General features: G+C 50.9%; 1 long non-coding RNA gene across 1 annotated transcript; it reads left to right on the forward strand.

Annotated features, from left to right (window-relative positions):
- Positions 1-10,972: 10,972 nt before the first annotated feature.
- Positions 10,973-12,658, forward strand: LOC142599843 (uncharacterized). Its single transcript, XR_012833271.1, has 3 exons — positions 10,973-11,298; positions 11,867-11,934; positions 12,544-12,658. It is a non-coding gene; the product is annotated as an uncharacterized LOC142599843 (long non-coding RNA).
- Positions 12,659-14,720: the final 2,062 nt, after the last annotated feature.

Consider the following 14,720-nt stretch of genomic DNA (forward strand, 5'->3'; position numbering starts at 1 on the left):
ACCTGATCTAACCAAACCTTTTGAGCTGTTTGTGCATGAAAGGCAACATCTGGCCCTTGGAGTGCTGGCGCAACGGCTGGGATCTTGGAAGCGACCAGTGGGGGGTACTTCTCCAAACAACTTGACACCGTGAGTAAAGGATGGCCGGGATGTTTGCATGCCGTGGCAGCAACAGTGCTGCTGATTCAGGAAGCTCGAAAATTGACTATGGGCCAAAAGATACTGGTATATGTTCCCCATATGGTAATAACTGTCTTAGAACAAAAGAGGGGGACACTGGTTATCCCTTAGCAGAATGTTGAAATACCAGGTTGTCCTATTGGAACAAGATGATGTGGAATTAAAAACCACAGCAATTGTAAATCCAGCAATGTTCCTGTCAACAGAAAATCCTACTGAGAAATTGGAACATGATTGAACAAGTTTATTCCTGCAGACCGGACCTGAAGGACGAACCTTTGAAGGATCCTGATCTGGAACTGTTTGCGGATGGAAGCAGTTTTGTGCAAGAAGGAAGGCAAATGGCCGGGTATGCTGTTGTCACCACCACCAAGATATTGGAGTCAGGGACACTACCTGCAAATACATCAGCGCAGAAAACAGAATTGGTGGCGCTAAAGCAGGCTTTACGGATGGCAGAAGGGAAAAGGGTAAACGTATGGACGGATTCCAAATATGCATTTGGTGTGATCCACGCTCATGAAGCTATCTGGAAAGAAAGAGGACTGTTATCAGCCCAAGGATCACCGATAAGGCATAAGGAGGAAGTTCTTCAACTCCTGCAAGATGTGCAGGAACCGAAGGAGGTGGCCATAATGCATTGCAAGGCACATCAATTTGCTCAGACGGCTGTAAATATAGGTAATTGATTGGCGGATAAAACTGCAAAGGAGGCTGCTGAACAAGGTATCCTTGCACTAGTACCAGTAAAACAGATGAAAATTCCAAATGTAAAAGCAAGATACAGTAAACTAGATGGACAATTGGCAGAGCATTTAAAGGCATCCCAAAATGCGGAAGGATGGTAGGTAACACCAGAAAATCAGGTAATAGCGACCCCATAAGTTATGTTAGAACTTGCAAAAGAGAAACATGAGCAGACACACTGAGGTGTAAATGCTATGGTTACAAGTTTAAGAACATCTGTAATGTGTCTAGGATAGGAAAATATGAGTGGAAGTATTGAAAAGTTATTATTTCAAAACTTCCAAAGGGGGGAAATGTAACCGCGGGATAGGGACCGTGAAACAGAAACTATAGAATCAGGTTGAGATCATTAGTTTGTAACCAAGGTAATACGTAATGAAGCTAACTGACCGTGGCAAGGTACAAGGCGGCTATGTTCCATGTACAGTCCCTACCAAAGTGAACAATAGGTTTGGCGATATTAATCTTATGAAGTCGTTATGGACAGGTGCATCCACAGCAAGGGTACCGCACATGCCCACAAGAAGAGGGTCATCCAGCGGACACGGGTGCAAGACCACTGACGACCACCAGAGACCCTTGAGGACCACCGACTCAAATCACTGAGCATGCGTGACGGGGAGGAGAATATGGAAATGAATTCTAAGAAATGATTATCATAGGACTGCCTTTTCTGAGAAAGATGATGAATATGTATGTTTTGATCCTACACAACCTGTGTGTTGGTGATCACCTGGCACGCACGTTAGGTGGAGCAATCCCCCGTGCATCCAGCGCTGCAATAAAGAATGCCTGCCTTTTAACACTACATTGATGTTACGAGGTTTATTCCCGGATTTCGGTGACAGGGGGAGGTGTTTTAAGATTTGATTTTATTTCTCATTCCTCTACTCTGTTTTGCTTCGTAATAAATTAGATGAATTCCCTCTCTAAGTTCAGTCTGTTTTGCTTGTGATGATAATTAGTGAGTGATTTCTCCCTGTCCTTATCTCGACCCACAAGCTTTTCCTTATACCTTTTCTCCCCTGTCTAGTGAAGGAGGGGAGTGATAGAGCGGCTCTGGTGGGCACCTGGCCCCCAGCCAGGGTCAACCCACCACAGCGATAACAGAGAACAGTTTACCCATCCCACAACCTGACCCTCAGCCCACCAGAGAGCCACCCAGAACCTACCCCTGACTGACTAGCCCCCTTTTATGGAGAGCATGACGTCACATGGTATGGAATAGCCCCCCGGCCAGCTTGGCTCACATGTCCTGGCTCCTTGTGAAATTAACTCTATCCTTGCCAGAACCAGGACACAGCCCCAAAAGGGCTGCCTGGCCTGAAACCTCCCTCAGCGGCCCTCGCACAGTCCCACTGGCATTGGGGCTGTGGTCTTCCGTATACTTGGAAACTGTCCGAACAGTGGTTTACTATCCATCTCACCCAAAATCAGCATCAACCTCCAAGCTGAAAACGTCCAGCCCCTGTTCCCAGGTTAAGGATGCCAGCCCCAACAGGGATTCCTGGCCTCACAGAGGCTTGGCTGGGTGGAACCTGCTGGAGAAAGCACTCCTTGGGGTTGTTAGTGGGGTCGGCCTGCTGACCGCAGCAACCCAGCCTTTGCCCCGGGGGCTTGCTGGGTGAGCTTCTGTCCTGCACAGGCCCTGCTCCAGCCCCAGTTTAACCGGGCCGCTCCAGGCAGCGGAGGACTCCTGACAGCCTTCCCTTGGCATGCCGGCACCTCTGGCTGCTCTGGCTGGGCCCCTGGCCCGTGCTGCCGTGCTGGGAGCCTGGTACAGGCCGTGCTGCCCTCAGCACAGCCTGTGCCCCTGCCCAGGGCCCCCCCGGCCCTGCAGGCCACTGCCGGACAAGGAAGGAGCACACTCCTCTATTTCAAACTAGCAACGTGTATGGGGTCTGGCTGAGATGGAGTTAATTTTCCCCATAGCAGCCCTCAGAGTTCTGTGCTGTGTATTGGTAGTCCACCAGTGTTTTGGGTACTGCTGAGCAGCGCCGGCTGTCACACACCAAGGCTGTCTCTCCAACATTTCTCCGCCCCGCCTCAGCAGTAGGCTGGGGGTGGGCAAGATCTTGGGAGGGGACAAAGCCAGGAGAGCTGACCCAAAGTGACCAAGGGGAGATTCCATACCACGTGACGTCTGCTCACCAATAAGAAGCTGAGAGATAGGGGGAGGGACTGGGGGCATTCGGTTTTTTACAACGTTTGTCTTCCGGAGCAACCACTAAGAGGATTGAAGCCCTGCTTCCCGAGAAGTGACCGGACATCGCCTGCTGATGGGAAGCAGAGAACAATCTTTTGCTTTTCCCTTGCTTCCACGCGCGGCCTTTTGCTTTTGCTGTATTAAACTGCCTTTAGCTTGACCCATGAGTTTGGGCTTGGCTTTTTTCCATCTTAATTTTCTTCCCTCCCTGTCCTGCTGAGGAGGGGAGCGATACACTGGTGTCCAGCCAAAGTCAAGCCACCACACAAAGTCAAGGCAGAATCGGCAAGGGTGAGAAAAAAATGGTCCTTGTTAACCAGACATTCTGCTGGGCCCCTGACAGCACATCTGGGCTGCTGGGTTTTTCTATCTTGGCCTACAAAACACTTGCGAGAGGAGAAAGGCTGCTGCGCGGCAGGGGAGCATGGCAGGGTTTGGGGGGCCCACAGGCATGGGCTCCCCTGCCCAGGAGGGCGGCAGCCGTGTTGCCCCAGGGGAGCCCACAGGGTCTCCCCGCCCTGCTCAGCCCTGGGGAGCCCCAGCGTGACATCACAGCTACCATTGTGAGGTCAGAGCTAGCCAGAGCCCTGTGGTGCACGGGCAGGGCTCCCAGAGCTGCTGTGTGGCTGTTGCCCTGAGCAGGCGTGCTCCTGCTGGGGGGCTGCTGCTGCCGGAGCTGTTTTTGCCTGGGTAGCCACACTGCTGGGGCTGAGGCGGAAGAGCTGAGCAGGGAGCCTGCCTTTGCCCAGACATGGCGAGAAGAAAGGCCTACCGGGGAAGACGCCAAGGGGCCTCCACAGTCTCCTTGGCGAATGAGGCCGACCAACAGCTGGCAGGGGAGGCAGCGGGGCCAAGCCGCTGCCAGATGAGTAGGTAGGAAGCGGGCTGCTCCTGCTCGGGGCATCAGGATAGGGTGGTAGCACGGATGTGGCCTGAGGGCGGCCAGTGGGGTGGGGAGCAGCGTGGAGAAGCCCATGGAGGTTTTCTGAAGCCGAGCCCCGTGGCTTGCGAAGCCCCCCTTCTGTGGGGATGACCCTCAGCTGAAAGCCTGGCTTGCTCCCCCAGCCAGAAGCCAGTGTGCAGCAGGGCCGTTCCCGCAGGAAGCGGGAGCCGCGTGCTGCAGGGGACGGAGCTGAGCCCTGCTGCACGGGGAGATTTTGCTGCACGGGGAGGCCAAGCCCCTGGGACCCGAGACTGGCTCCCTCGGGAGGCTGAGGTGCAGTCCTGCCTGGCTGAGGGGGGCAGCTGTGCGGGGAGGAGAGGGGTCGGGAGACCGCCAGCGCGCAGGGAAGAGGTGGGCACGGTGGGGGCGTGGTGGGGGACAGCTGCCTGTGCCCCCTCCCTGAACGGCCACTGCGAGGTGCCTGCCAAGGGGCAGGGAGAGACGGGGTAAGAATCGGGCTGTGCTGCCGGGTGGGCTTCCCAAGGCATGTACTAGATATGTTTATAAATAATTGTGAAAGTAGTAGCTAACAAATGAAAATTGTTGCAACTTCATGATGGGCCATCTCTCCCACATATAGATTTTTAAATCTAAAAGAAATGGATAAAGGATTACTAATTGAGAATAGAGTACATATCAGATGACTAATTAGTGATAAAGTACAAGCCATCTTGAGGATTGCTTTGCTGCTCGCTTATGGAATGTAAATTATTTCAGGCTTTTAGTTACATAAATTAACTTTGCATTGTAACTGTATGTGTAGACTTGTCACAGGTGGAAAAACTGTAAGAAGTTTCTCATTTAAATCAGTGTGAATAACGAGAACATGGTCTGTCGTGTATGGCATTCAGGACTTGTGGTAACTCATGATGAGAGGCTTTAGTTACATGCCCACAGCCTGCATTAATGAGTGTCTTGAAATATTAACAGGTAGAACAAATATTGCCGGAGGATGAATTGCCGATAGACCAGACACAGGGACGAGAGATATCAACTGGCAGCAGTCCCCATGGCAGTCTTCAGGCTGTCTGCAGGAAAAGGGTATTATGGGATTCTTAACTTAGAGTAGTCACCTCTCTGGGCACAAAACGCTTCCAAGGTACAGCCCTCAGACTGGTGCCCCATCCAAATGATACGAGGAGTCCCGCAATCTCATTTCACTTATAATACAGCAGTACAGAAGCGCATCCCTTGGTCTCTTAGTCTTCAGCTTAGAAGTCTTCCATCTTACCTGAATTATCTAGCGTGCACTTTACAGTGCAGTGTGAGGATCCTGAGTCAACTCTGAGCAAATGAGCTTGCTCATAGCAGAGGAATTCTGGTGCGGTGGCCAGGTGTTCCCCTCGAGGCATTCCACTTCCTTCTCAGCATAGCCTGTAGCCTAGGAGATGGCTATCTGAAAGAAGATGGTATCCCCGTTTGAAGAGAATATTTAGAAGAGCTTTTTGATGTAGGATAAATTCCACTCAGTATTTAAAATTCAGCCATGGATCATCTTGAAACGGGTGATTCTGAGTGGAACTTTTTGCCCGAGCACTTACATGTGTAATGTTAAACGTAAGCAAGCTGTTGAAAAGCGCAGTATGTGGGCTTCAGCCCTAGAAATGGACTTTGCATGATGTTAAAGAGGGTGGCTAAATCTTTGCAGGGCATGGCCATCAGTCTCTTTGGCACAAGATTTCTCTCGCTCGGTGACACCCAGCACGTGGGACTCCGGCCCCAGTTGAGGACTTGGAGCATGAATGTAATGGGGATGTTGATTATAGCACTGTTTTCCTTGCATGCGGATGAGTTTGTTGAGCTGCTGTGATTAGATGATGTGTCCAGAGGCAAAATACCATTTATTGTGCATTACTGCCTTGTCTAAATAAATCAGTTTAAAGGAGTATTTTTTCCCAGCAGGATGAGAAAATAGTGGACAAGAGTACAATGATATACTGAACACCAATTAATATTCCAGAGGCATCCATGTTAGAGTAGACCACGAGCAACCAGCCTTTATTTTAACTTAATCTCTTGGTGATTTTAAGCATTTCCCAAAGACTTTTTTTGTCTGCAGAACAACAATCCACTTTAAATGAGATTATTTCAAGGCAGCTTCCATTCACTGAATCAGTTCTCTTCAAGAAGTAAGGTGGTGTTTCTTATGTCTTAGCCCTGTTAGACTTCTGTGATCATTCACATGCCCTTACTCTTTCTCATTAGTCTTGTTCTGATAACACCAGGACCTCAAAAGATGAAGAAGCATCCTCCCCCTTGAAATTAGGGTGGCCTTGCTCTAGTAATCTGCAGGTTGTTTGGTAGATTTGCTTGCTAGAAATGAAAAGCTAATGCATTCAACTCACCGAATCTCTTGCTATACTTTCTTTCTCCATCAGATGAGTGAAACATTTAGTGATGGAACCGATGAAGATGACCAAGGTGAAAAGTGCTTTTCTGATTCTTTGCCTCCCAGAGGAATCAGGTACCATGCACTTAACCTGTTTCTTCTTGTCATCAACCACCTTTCCTTTGCCTTTTTTCCCATTTTTGAGAAGTTCCTTCATGGTTATCTGCAGATTAACATCTTTGACAGCACAGGGTTTGTGGAAATTCTTGCTTAGAAAAGAATGAGCTGAGAAATTTCTGGAACTAGATAAAAAAAGACTTTCTGAAGTTGAAGAGTGCCTTAAGTGCAATGTTTGAGTTTTACCTGGGATTCCTGTGAGCCCACTGCCACGTGATTATAACAGCAAAACTGTGATGCAGTACTGAATCTGCCCAGCCAGTCAGCAGCTACTGCCCTTCTCTGCATCTGAGCAAAAGTCACGCTTGTGGAGCTGTAACAGCGCTTCTAGATGCTCAGAAAAACTGGTTTTTCATAAAGACGTTGTCTGAGTGGACAGCATTTCAATAAACCTGTTTCAAGAGTGTGTTAAAGTGAGATAATAACAATTGGGGGGTGTGGGGGGAAGAGACCACTTTAATGGATGAACTTCAGAATGGTTCAGTGTGGGTGGCCTTTTTAGTCTCCTGCTTAGATACTGAAAGCAGAGGAGTCTCCACAGACTCCTCAGAGTCTCTTTCAGGTTTGAGCTCCTTTTTTACAGCTTTGTAAAAATTCCCTCCTGTTCTTCAGAGTTTTGCATGGACAGAAGAGGGAACCCTGGGAGAGACTCTCCTGCTGCTGTTAGAAAATCATGAAAGTGTATTTTTTGTTGCATGGGAATACATGAATCAAATGGGGTCCTGACCTGTAGATCTTGCTTCAGCTAGTGGCTAACCAGAAAAGTATGCTTCTAATGCTACTTCATTATCGATTCTACAGCAGCAAATAGCAAGCGTGTCGCAGAACGCCATGCTTGTGAATTCCGTGCATGCTCTACCTTGCACGTCTTTACCTAGGTAAGAGGTGTCTGGTCTGAGAGTGGAGCAGCACTGGGTTATCCCTCCGTGCCAGGAGGTGGTACTTGGGTTAATTTCAAAAGTTTGTTGCTCTATAACCAGAGGATTTGCTTTATGGTTTGTGGGGTTTTATTATTTTTTTATACTGCCCTAATTGCAAGATTCCTTTCTCACTTAATGGTAGGTTTCTATATCTAAAAGATAACAGATGTTGGCTCTGTAAGGTCAGTGATGAGAACTCAGGTTACCTGAAACAACTCTTTATTTTTCCCCTCATAGCTCCAGCAGAAAAAGGCCAAAGAAAGAGAGGAGTCAGTCACCAGCTTGGAAGAATAGTAAGACAGCTGAAGTGGAAAAAGACACATTGATGCTGGAGAATGGGAAGAACCAAGCAGAAGTAGCCCAGGAAGAGACCACTCAAAGCTTGATACCCATGCCTGTGAGGATCGTGGTATTTGCCATCTTTGTCTTTGTGATCTTCATGCACATAATTAATGGAGGCTAATACAAGCAGTCTGTTCACAAACCTTATCCTGGCAAGCAAATAAAAGCACTGTCCTGATGACGTAAGCAGTGTTTAGCGGTGACTACAAAACTGAAGAATGCACTCTTTTCTCCCTGCTACTTGTGAACAAGCTCTTCAGGCAGTGAATTAAAAGGCTAGTAGGAAGATGAAAACAGCCTGTGACTTGTCTTTGCCTGGCATTCACTGTATACAGTAGCTCCTAATTGTTGGAAATGGGACTTACTATGCTGTTTCTCCTTTGCTAAAGCCAAGTTGGCACATTTTGTGCTCCAGCTAGATGTGTTTATTCACTCGGAGGTGTTTGGAGTTCTGCACAGCCTGGGTTTTCCTAAGGTGCCCGTGGCGGGGATTACTGCACCGTTGAGAGCTTGCAGCTTCTCTGAGCTCTGGTTATCTTACACCGGCTATAAATTGAGGGAACAACTTGCTTGCCAATCTGGCAAGACAGGTAATGGGTGTAGCATGATACAAGCCATGAGGCATCGAGGGAGGAGTTACTATATCTTAACCACTTCTAGAAAAACATTCTTGTCTCTTCTAGTCTATATATGTGATTGGAAAGGGGGGAATGGTGGAAGTGAGGGTCTCCCACTGTTGGCCTGCCACTCTTCAGATGAAGGGGACCTAATTTTGTGGGCAAAGTTCTCATAAGTCATGACACTTTAAATTTATCTGATGGGTGAAGATCAAGCTGAGGCCTTTTAGTATCTTTTCACAGAAGAAATACAGACCTCTCAGCCTGGTATGTAATCTGAAGAACAGCACTGCAGCACCCTAAAATTGCTGAAGGCATTTGATTTAAAAACTGCAGGTTTTCTCCTCTTGTCTGTGCCCACTTTGCCAAAACTTGTAATCCTTACATTTGTTATTGTTTGGTTTTAGAGGAAAATCCTCCCTGTGTAAGTCATAACACAGCAAGCTAGTGGTATGAGATACCAAATGGTTTCCTTAAAACTTCTAAGATATTTTGCTTCTCGAAGGTGTGTACACTTTAATTTTTACCTCAAATTGTGGGGATGGCTTTAATGGGAGGTAAGAGGTTACCTCTTTTTCTAAGAGAAACGGTAATAAGTGAAAAAGGGGAGTTTGACTCCTGTAACAGTCTGAGTAAGTGGAATTAAGGTAGCTGGCTCTCCACCAAGGTGTGGTGTTAGCTCTCTATTCTCCCTTTCCTGCTTTGTGAAGCTCACTTTCCAGTTTAGCAAGTGCGATGAAAGCTGGAATGTGCTGGTTTTACCTGATGTTGCATTCACAGGAAAATAATTTCTAGCTGCTTCAAATTGCTATGTAAATACTGTCGCTTCCCTGTTGAGTAGCTGATAGACCCCATCAGTTCTCCTTCACGCTTGGAGGCTTTGCTCTTTGCATGCCCCTGCGCAGTCCAGCCATCCTGCTCTTCCTCTGCAAAACCTTCTTGAATCATCCAGCAGATGTGTCGTAGCTTTGGTCTGGTTACTTGGGGTGGAGAAGGGCTGTGTAGTCATGCCGTTCCTCCTAACTAACTTGGGACCCTTGTTCTTATTGGGGAGCGAAGTTATTGATTCTTTTCATTTGAACATGTATGAAATGAGGTGGAATTCCACCTCCTTAGCATCAGCTCTCTCAGCTGAGGGCACTGTGGGGGACCCAACAGCTGTTTTCCCTCTTTGTTTTTTCTGTCCTGATTTTAGTGAATTATCTAGTCCCTCCTTTCAATTGAGGATGGCAAAGCATTGGCTCAAGGGATGAGGATTTTTGAAATCCTCCTGGCAATGGATAACAAACATTAATCTCCTGCTGTTCAACATGCTAGGGGTGTGTGTGCTCATGTTGAAGGACATGTGCTGTTCCGATATGTTATACAAAATAAGTGTGTTACTGCCCAGTGCTGTTTTATTGGGTCTTTGATGTAAATACTTAGAGGGCAAATTTTCCTAATAACATATATTAAATTTAAAAGAGATGGAGAATTAGACCAGGCTCCTGGGCACATTAGGTGCTGCAGCTTAAGCCGTGCTTGGAAAAGAAACTCCTGCTCTGGTGTAGCACAGGAGGTAGGCTTGCTGGGTTTGCCAAAAATGTCAATTATCCCTAGTTTCCTCCAAGCCTCAGGTGGTGGTACCAACTCTCTGCTACTGCCTGACCTTCAAGAAAGTTGTAGTGAGCTGTAAGTCTCATTAATATTGGGTTTGGATTAAAAATGCGTTCTTAACTCAAAATGGGGAGACACGAACAGCTTCCTCCGCCCCCAGAGAAGTTCAGTTTGTGCCAAGACTCCTCCAGCTCAGTGGAAATGAGTGAGGCAGCGTAGCGGGCCGTTCCAGCAGGAAGCGGGAGCCGCGTGCTGCAGGGGACGGAGCTGAGCCCTGCTGCACGGGGAGATTTTGCTGCACGGGGAGGCCAAGCCCCTGGGACCCGAGACTGGCTCCCTCGGGAGGCTGAGGTGCAGTCCTGCCTGGCTGAGGGGGGCAGCTGTGCAGGGAGGAGAGGGGTCGGGAGACCGCCAGCGCGCAGGGAAGAGGTGGGCACGGTGGGGGCGTGGTGGGGGACAGCTGCCTGTGCCCCCTCCCTGAACGGCCACTGCGAGGTGCCTGCCAAGGGGCAGGGAGAGACGGGGTGAGAATCGGGCTGTGCTGCCGGGTGGGCTTCCCGAGGCGGGGGACTGCTGCTGCCAGCTTGCTTCCTCTTCTCCCACCACAGGCCTGTAGAGCAAAGGATGGGGAAAGGAGAAGGGGGGACCCCTGGAAGCAGCCCAGCTGTGCTGCCCTCTCTCGCTGCTGCTGGGACGGCCCCTCCTCTGGCAAGGGCCTCTGCTCGGGCTACTGCTGCCCGCCTCGCCTCCCGCGGCGTGGGGACAGTGGGCAGCTGGCTTTTGTCTTTTGCCTTCCCCAGGAACCTTTGCGTGGGTGTAAAACTGCTGAGCCTCTCTTCGATGCCACGTGCCGGCTCAGCCACTCAGGGGCCGGCCAAGTGGAGCGACAAGGCCACAGAAATTGCACGTAAGCTCAGCACTGCTGCTTGCTGTGAAGTCCTCTGGGGCGAACCGGGAGAGCCGCGCTGTGCCAGAGCTCTGGCCAAATGTCCCAAGTGGCAGGAGAAGTGCAGGCTGCCCTGCTCTGTGCCCCAGGGAGGGAGTGCGTAGGACTCGGGGCCCGCCTCCCCACAGGGAGCTGAAACACGCGTGGCTGGGCATCCTGGAGAAGAGACCTCGAGCGACGGGCCTAACTCTTCTCTGGTTTCTTTCCCAGCCGTGGTCTTCAGCCGCCTTTGCCATCTGGCAGGTGCCCTCGTCTCCCTGTGGAGACATGTGCTGAGCGCGTGCGTCTTCGCCGTGTACGTACTACATGTTTCTGTGTGGATGGGAGGAGGAGAAAGGGGATGTCTGAGGGCAGGGGCAAGCAAAAGCAGGGGAGAGCAGAGGGTGTTCCCCAGCCAGCAGCCCGGGGCTCCCAGTCGGGTGCCGAAGCTCGTGCTGTGGCCCTTCTCAGGGAGAGCCAAGAGCAAAGCCCCTCGGCAGTCTCACTCCCACGTATTTGCCAGAGCCCCAAACTTTGGCTGCGGTAGCACAAACTGCCGCGTAGCCAGACGCTCGGGAGCAGAGCGAAGCCTCTGCAGGGGAAGGGTTTTCCCCGGCTCTGGAAGGAGAGCGTGCAGGTCTGGGAGGGCTCTGGGAGGAAAGCCAGACGCGTGCCCCTGGAGCCCTTCCTTTGGGGAAGATCTGCCGGCAGTGTCGAAGGGTGTGGACAGGAATTGTGTTCCTCCCGGGCACTGCTTTGTCAGCTCTCTGTCAGCAGCAGGCTTCCAAAACGGTGGCTTTTTGGCCTGAAAAGGGAAATGCACCTGTGAAGGGGTTTGTCCAAGACTTGGATCATTGACAGCCACAGGACTCCCTCTTTTTCAGGCAAAAGATGGCCCTGCAGAAGAAGAGGTTCTTGAAAGTCGTCTTCTTGTTGCTCCCGGTGGCTCTTGGTGAGTTTGCATGAGCAAACGCCTAAGCGCGACAGCCTGACTCTGCTGGATGCCAGCTTTCAGCTGGCTCGCTTTCCTTTTGGGCCAGCACGTGCGGAAGCTCCCGTGGCCCAAGGGCTTTCTGGGTATGTCCGTGGCTGGGACTGGCTTCCAGAGTGCCCGTAAGACTGGTAGTCTAGCGGCCATGCTGCTCCTCTGGCCACTGCACCAAGTGGCTTCCTTGGTCTGCAAGTCTTGGAGAGAAGGGCGTAGGTATTTCCAGGCCTGAAGTGGGGATTCCCAGAGGGGAGGGGCCGTGCAGGGGGACCAACGGAGAGGTCCCTCTCGTAGCCCATGCAGCCTGCTCTCGGTGCTCACGGAAGCAGTGAGGGGAAATGGGGAGTAGCTCCAGGGCACCCAGCACACCTGAAGATCATGGCTGTGCGGTCCCCTCAAGCCTGGGCTGATGGGTCCCAGTAAGAGGAGCGTCCTCTCTCTGCACCCCACGTTCCCCACCTCCTCAGCTAACCTGCTGCCCCACCCCCATGGCAGCAGGGAGGAGACAACGCGACTGCAGGCATCGCTAGCAACCCCAGTACAATAACTGTCTCTTGGTGATGTGAATTGCAGCTGGTGTTTACTGCGGGACCTCACGGCCAGCGTGGACAATGTGGGCAACGGGACCGATAGAGGTCGGTGACTCTTGTGGGACAGGCACCTCCTGCAAGGGAGCGTTGCTGACCGTGGCTGGATAAAAAACAAGCTCCTCTGCTTCCACGCAGGGTGACCCAAAGGAGCAGCAGCTGGTGCCGTGTCTTCCTAGGGAAGCCTCGGCAGCTCTGGTAGCGGATGCTCTAACGGAGCCTTTTTGCTTTTCAGGAGCCGGCATGTGCGTCTGCAGCAGACCTGAAGTAAGAAATGTTTCCTGAGCTCCAACTGGGTCTGTGCAGAAGCATCAGCCAACCTTGTGCACTCACTTTCCTAAGAGCCAGGGCTCCCATACTTCCCTGCTGCCTTTGCCTTTTGCTCAACCGGGTGCAGAAGGGAAGCACGAGCAAAGCAGGGAAAGCGCACGTCTCTCTCCTCCTTGCTGAGCTCAGATGCTCCCTAGAGGGGATGGGCCGCTCTCTGACAAGCTCTGCTTTCCTGTTCCTGCAGGAACTTGGACGCTTTGTTGGCGGAGCAAAGCCAAAAGGTGCAGCTTCTGCTGGAGGAGGTGGCTCAACCGAGGGCGGAGATCAGCAGTGCAAAGGTGATCCCGCAGTTTGGGGAAGGAGGCTTGGGTGGGCAGCACCCCCTGGAGAAAGCACTCCTTGGGGTTGTCGGTGGGGTCGGCCTGCTGACCGCAGCAACCCAGCCTTTGCCCCGGGGGCTTGCTGGGTGAGCTTCTGCCCTGCACAGGCCCTGCTCCAGCCCCAGTTTGACCGGGCCGCTCCAGGCAGCGGAGGACTCCTGACAGCCTTCCCTTGGCATGCCGGCGCCTCTGGCTGCTCTGGCTGGGCTCCTGGCCCGTGCTGCCGTGTGGGACCCTGGTACAGGCCATGCTGCTGTCATCGAAATCCGGGAATAAACCTCGTAACACCAATGTAGGGTTAAAAGGCAGGCATTCTTTATTGCAGCGCTGGATGCACGGGGGATAGTTCCACCTAACGTGCATACCTAGCCTACGAACATGCACATATTTATATTCTTCAATACACACATGGTTACAATTACATCACATAGTTACATAGTTACGTCATTATGATTGGTGTAAAACTTTCTCGCTTTGCTTTTAAAGCTATATACTTAAAGAAATTCAGAGAGCATGCCCAGTGAGGGGTGGTCGTACCTTGGAGGTGGGTAGCTTTTAGCATGGAGGTGTGTTTTGGTATTATAATGAGATTATAATGAACAAAGTTCACTCAAAGGACATGATTTTGACAGAAAATGAAATATTATTTGGCTCATGTACCAACCATGCAGTTTATCAGTTCCATGGTACCACCAAGCTCTCAGGTCCTCATTCCTAAAATATTTTTCTCATTCCCTACTACTGCTAATAATCTCATCTTGATCCCATCACCATGGTTAAAAAGTTAAACACATCGGTTACGCTGCCCTCAGCACAGCCTGTGCCCCTGCCCAGGGCCCCCCCGGCCCTGCAGGCCACTGCCGGACAAGGAAGGAGCACACTCCTCTATTTCAAACTAGCAACGTGTATGGGGTCTGGCTGAGATGGAGTTAATTTTCCCCATAGCAGCCCTCAGAGTGCTGTGCTGTGTATTGGTAGTCCACCAGTGTTTTGGGTACTGCTGAGCAGCGCCGGCTGTCACACACCAAGGCTGTCTCTCCAACATTTCTCCGCCCCGCCTCAGCAGTAGGCTGGGGGTGGGCAAGATCTTGGGAGGGGACAAAGCCAGGAGAGCTGACCCAAAGTGACCAAGGGGAGATTCCATACCACGTGACATCTGCTCACCAATAAGAAGCTGAGAGATAGGGGGAGGGACTGGGGGCATTCGGTTTTTTACAACGTTTGTCTTCCGGAGCAACCACTAAGAGGATTGAAGCCCTGCTTCCCGAGAAGTGACCGGACATCGCCTGCTGATGGGAAGCAGAGAACAATCTTTTGCTTTTCCCTTGCTTCCACGCGCGGCCTTTTGCTTTTGCTGTATTAAACTGCCTTTAGCTTGACCCATGAGTTTGGGCTTGGCTTTTTTCCATCTTAATTTTCTTCCCTCCCTGTCCTGCTGAGGAGGGGAGCGATACACTGGTGTCCAGCCAAAGTCAAGCCACCACACAAAGTCAAGGCAGAATCGGCAAGGGTG

The sequence above is a fragment of the Balearica regulorum genome, unplaced genomic scaffold, assembly GCF_011004875.1.
Source record: "Balearica regulorum gibbericeps isolate bBalReg1 unplaced genomic scaffold, bBalReg1.pri scaffold_89_arrow_ctg1, whole genome shotgun sequence".
Taxonomy (NCBI): Eukaryota; Metazoa; Chordata; class Aves; order Gruiformes; family Gruidae; genus Balearica; species Balearica regulorum.